Source organism: Triticum dicoccoides, chromosome 3B (genome assembly GCF_002162155.2).
Source record: "Triticum dicoccoides isolate Atlit2015 ecotype Zavitan chromosome 3B, WEW_v2.0, whole genome shotgun sequence".
Lineage (NCBI taxonomy): Eukaryota > Viridiplantae > Streptophyta > Magnoliopsida > Poales > Poaceae > Triticum > Triticum dicoccoides.
This window is the reverse complement of record NC_041385.1, coordinates 21,096,048-21,101,938: the sequence shown is the minus strand read 5'-3', so window position 1 is coordinate 21,101,938 and position 5,891 is coordinate 21,096,048.

The window sequence follows — 5,891 nt, the reverse complement described above, 5'->3', positions numbered from 1 at the left end:
GACTCCTAACAACATTCGGTAATCACATACAAGTCTTCCTAATAACCCTAGCGTCACCGAACCTTAAGTGTGTAGACCCTACAGGTTCGGGAGACATGCAGACATGACCGAGACGGCTCTCCGGTCAATAACCAACAGCGGGATCTCGATACCCATGTTGGATCCCAGATGCTCCTCGATGATCTCATCGGATGAACCACGATGTCGAGGATTCAATCAACCCCGTATACAATTCCCTTTGTCAAACGGTACGTTACTTGCCCGAGACTCGATCGTCGGTATCCCAATACCTCGTTCAGTGTCGTTATCGGCAAGTCACTTTACTCATACCGTAATGCATGATCCCGTGACCAAACACTTGGTCACTTTGAGCTCATTATGATGATGCATTACCGAGTGGGCCCAGAGATACCTCTCCGTCATACGGAGTGACAAATCCCAGTCTCGATCCGTGTCAACCCAACAGACACTTTCGGAGATACCTGTAGTGCACCTTTATAGTCACCCAGTTACGTTGTGACGTTTGGTACACCCAAAGCACTCCTACGGTATCCGGGAGTTACACGATCTCATGGTCTAAGGAAGAGATACTTGACACTGGAAAAGCTCTAGCAAAACGAACTACACGATCTTGTGCTATGCTTAGGATTGGGTCTTGTCCATCACATCATTCTCCTAATGATGTGATCCCGTTGTCAACGACATCTAATGTCCATAGTCAGGAAACCATGACTATCTGTTGACCAACGAGCTAGTCAACTAGAGGCTTACTAGGGACGTATTGTGGTCTACGTATTCACACATGTATTATGATTTCCGGATAATACAATTATAGCATGAATAAAAGACAATTATCATGAACAAGGAAATATAATAATAATCCGTTTATTATTGCCTCTAGGGCATATTTCCAACAGCTCCAAGCTCCATTTTTGCCCGATCTCTCTCCCTAGCCAATCAAACTTGTTGATTTGCTCGGGATTGGTTGAGAAGGCCCCGATCTACACTTCCACCAAGAGATATTTGATTCCCCCACTAATCCCTAGCGGATCTTGTTACTCTTGGGTGTTTGAGCACCCTAGACGGTTGAGGTCACCTCGGAGCCATAGTCCATTGTGGTGAAGCTTCGTGGTGTCGTTGGGAGCCTCCAATTAAGTTGTGGAGATTGCCCCAACCTTGTTTGTAAAGGTTCGGTCGCCGCCTTCAAGGGCACCAATAGTGGATTCACGGCATCTCGCATTGTGTGAGGGCGTGAGGAGAATACGGTGGCCCTAGTGGCTTCTTGGGGAGCATTGTGCCTCCACAACGCTCTAAGGAGACGTACTTCCCCTCAAAAGGAAGGAACTTCGGTAACACATACTCGTCTCCACCGGCTCCACTCTTGGTTATCTCGCGCCTTTACTTTTGCAAGCTTACTTGTGTTGTATCCCTTGCTTGCTTGTGTGCTTGTTGTTGTTACATCATATAGGTTGTTCACCTAGTTGCATATCTAGACAACCTACTTTGATGCAAAGTTTAATTTGGTAAAGAAAAGCTAAAAATTGTTAGTTGCCTATTCACCCCCCCCTCTAGTCAACTATATCGATCCTTTCACTAGGGGCAAGGGAAGCAACCAGCGAGTGTTTCTACAGAGGGGGGGGAGGGCACTCACTGACGATGGCTTGGCGGTAGGCCTGCACGACGCCACCACCCATGACAAGGAGATACCCGAGGAGCTGTCCGGCCTGCCGAACCTGAGGTGATGCTGCTGATCCTAGGCTGCCATGGATGATCTGAACCCCATAGAATCTTCTCCATGGCTGGGCCCCTTCACAAAACCAGATCATCCCTATTCACGAACCTGCAATAAAATGCACGCACAAATCATATTGGGGGAGACGAGAGGAATAAGAGAAGGGGGAGTATGAGGGATGCGTACCTTATTGTGTTGTGGATCCCGAGCTCGCCCCCCCTCCCGCCATGCCCGTGCAAGGTTAGGGTTTTACGTGTGAGGTGGGAGGGAGAGAGTTCTTGTCGGATCTGGACACAACATGAGCAGCTCGGGTCGGCCTAGGAGGAGAGGGAAGGGTCTACCAAAGATAAGGTTGGGACAGAGTCCAGCGCCTGAGGAGGGGGTGAAAGTCGAGCACAGAGGGATGAGACGCGAGGGCGAGCTGCAGTGCGGGGGAGGGGAAGGGGAGGTTGGGGATGGAGGTGGTGGTCGCGTGGAGGCGAGCAAGGAGGACGGGGGTGCATGCTCTAGAGGGAGCAGACAGCCGCCACGCCGCGTGAGGTGGAGCGCAAGGAGCGGGGGTGGAGGAGAGAAGGGGCCGGCGGAAGGGAGGGGCTGGGGGGAAGTGGCGGCGGCGGAAGGGTTAGTGTTTGAGCAATGTGGAGGTGACGATCTGAATCGAGGGAGAGGAGTTAGGGTTTGAGCGCTGTGAAGGGGATAAGGGCTGAGAGGATGAGGGGGATGAGGGTTGGCGCGGATCCGAGAGTATCCGATGGTGTTTGATGAAGGATCCGTGTCAGATGCCACATACCTACCAGAACACATTAAACACTTTGAAGATGTTATGACCATCTAACTTGGTCGTAATTCATTAAAATAAGTTTTTTACAAGAAAAGCATTTTCTATTTTTCGAGGGTCAAATATGGTTTTTTGTGAAGGACCTACCAAATATTTCTGGCAAAATGGCGCCACACCATTTTTCGTTAGACCACATTTAACGTCCAATTGACCAAACGGTTTGGTGTCAAAACCTTTGATCCACCTCTCATGAAAAAGAAAAATTTCCGCCGATTCAGGAGGAAGTGAGTCAAATTTGAACTGCATCTGCCTCATAGTTTACTCTTTATTTTTGCCAAAATCATTTTTAGGTACATAAGTATCTTTTTAATCAGAGAAACACCAAAAGTTTTGCAAGGTTTAACACCTAGCTATGAACGGTCATGCCCGGTGTTTTGACTGCATTTTGAAACGGGCATAAAAATTTCAAAAAAAAACAAAAAATTGGAAAACCTTCGCATTGTGTCATTATATGTGACCAAGCTACGAGGAAAAATAATAAAACTTGTAATACGGCAATTATTTTAAAACAGTGTTCTCAGAAATGAGCTATCATGTGTGAAGATTCATGGCTTTCAAGCCAAATGATCAATCTTATGGTCACATTCATATCATAGTTTGTTCCAATAATCTAATATTGTGCACAAGGGTGCATCTTGGAATGGCAAACAATGTTGTCTAAGGAAGTTTTCATTTTCTTTGGATGAAAATTTCATTTTCCATTTTTCGAGTGCCCAAAATGAGTTTTTTTGCGAAGGACCTACCATATATTTGTTGCAAAATTAGATCAAATCAATTCTATAAAATATTATTCCATATTTAATTTACAATTGACAAAATGGTCGGGTGTCAAAAGATTTGATCCACCTCTCGTGAAAAAGACAAATTTCCGCTGATTTAGGAGGAAGTGGGTCAAATTTGAACTGCACCTTTCTCATAGTTTGCTTTTTCTTTTGTTTTAGAAATCATTTTTAGGTACATAAGAGCATAATTGGTTTGATGCCAAAAGTTGGCATGCCAAATTTTGGCAACTGCCAAATATTGGATAGAGATTGGTTGTTTGCCAATTCTCGTTGTCAATCTCACAAAAAGTTGCCAAATGTTGGGTTGCCAAATGTTGGCAGCAAACCAATTATACTCTAAGTATCTATTTAATCAGAGAAACACCAAAAGTTTTCTAAGATACAAGCACAGCTAGGAACGATCATGCCGCTGTTTTGACCGCATTTTGAAATGGGCATGAAAAATCAAAAAATCATAAAAATTTTGGAAAACCTTCACATTGTGTCATTATATGTGACCAAGTTACAAGAAAAAAAATAAACTTGTAATACGAAAATTATTTTGAAAAAGTGTTCTCAGAAATGAGCTATCATGTGTGAATATTTATGGCTTTAGAGCCAAATGATCAATCTTATGGTCACATTCATGACATAGTTTGTGCAAATGATCTAATATTTTGCACAGGGGTGCATCTTGGAATGGCAAAATATGTTGCCTAAGGAAGTTTTCATTTCTTGGACGAAAAATTCATTTTTCCATTTTTCGAGTTCCGAAATGAGTTTTTTTGTGAATGACCTACCATATATTTTTTGCAAAGTGGACCAAATAAATTTTATAAAATATTAGGCCATATTTAATGTACAAATGACGAAATAGTTGGGCGTCAAAAGTTTTGATCCACCTCTTGTGAAAAAGACGAATTTTCGCCGATTCAGTAAGAAGTGGGTCAAATTTGAAATGCAGCTGCCTCACAGTTTGCTCTTCATTTTTTCCAAAAATATTTTTTAGGTATATAAGTATCTATTTAATCAACAAAACACCAAAAGTTTTTGAAGATTCAGCCACTAGCTAGGAACGGTCATGCCCACCGTTTTGACCGCATTTTGAAATGGGCATGAAAAATTAAAAAATCAAAAAAATTGGAAAACCTTCGCATTGTGTCATTATATACTATATTATAAGTAACATGAAAATAAATAAATTTGTAATATGACAATTATTTTAAAAAAGTGTTCTCAGAAATGAGCTATCATGTGTGAAGATTCATGGCTTTCAAGCCAAATGATCAATCTTATGGTCACATTCATCGCATAGTTTGCTCAAATGATCTAATATTGTGCACAAGGGTGCATTTTGAAATGGCAAACAATGTTGCCTAAGCAATTTTTCATTTTTCTTTCGACGAAAATTTCATTTTTCTATTTTTCGAGTACCCCTAAGTTTTTTTTTTGCGAAATTGGACCAAATCAATTTTCTATAATACTAGGCCATATTTAATGTACAATTGAGAAAATGGTTTTATGTCAAAAGTTTTTGATCCACCTCTCGTGAAAAAGACAAATTTCTGCCGACTTAGTAGGAAGCGGGTCAAATTTAAACTACAGCTACCTTATAGTTTGCTCTTTATTTTTTCTAAAAAACATTTCTAGGTAGACAGTGGCCGAGGGCCCCAACTCCAGAGCGCGTAAACTGGCATGTCATCCATGCGGTCACCGTGTTACCGTGGCATTGCCACGTGTTCTGGTCCGCCTAGGCATGTATGTTGGGTTGGGCACTCCCCGATAGGTGTTAGGAAGAAGAATACAACAGAAAAACTCACGAGGAGACTGAACTAAATTTAAACATGAATTAGCTGCCAAGTGTTTGATTAGCGGTGGGGTGAATGCACATGGCCAATGGGCCTGAGTTTTGGCTTAGGATGATCATCTACTAATGAGTATGTCTTGGCAAATTTGCAGCTCAAATAGAGAAGCCTAGGTGGCACTTTCTTTGCAAAGTACCACACTGGATAGAAATATGGATGTTGAAGCTGGGCTCAAATGAATGAATGAATTGAGCTGACAATTGGTGGAGGATGGTCATTTGGGCATTGGAAAGCACTGTAAAAATTGGATACCATTTGAACATGCCAAACTTGTACTTCCTTCACAATGCTCTTCTCTGGATAGAAACTTGGAAAAATTATTGGGATAAATTTGCTAAATGAAATGAGCTCAAATTTTGTGAATGGAAGTTATATAGGTAGGAACATGTCCTGGTAAATTTTCATCAATAATTAAGCAATATAAAATATATTTGCTTCACAAACTGAAAATATGACCAGAATAAAAGACTGGATAATGAGCTCACATGGATTCCTGGATAGAGATCAAATTTTATGGAGAGTGATGATTTGAGCATATGGAAGATTTGTAAAAAAAATATCAGATCATTTGGATAAAAGTAGCTAGTACTTCCTTCACAAAGCTTCTCTCTGGATAGAAACTTTGGAAAATTTCTGAGGAAGATTTACTAGGAAAATGGAGCTGAATATTGTCATGTGACAAAGATTAGGATATG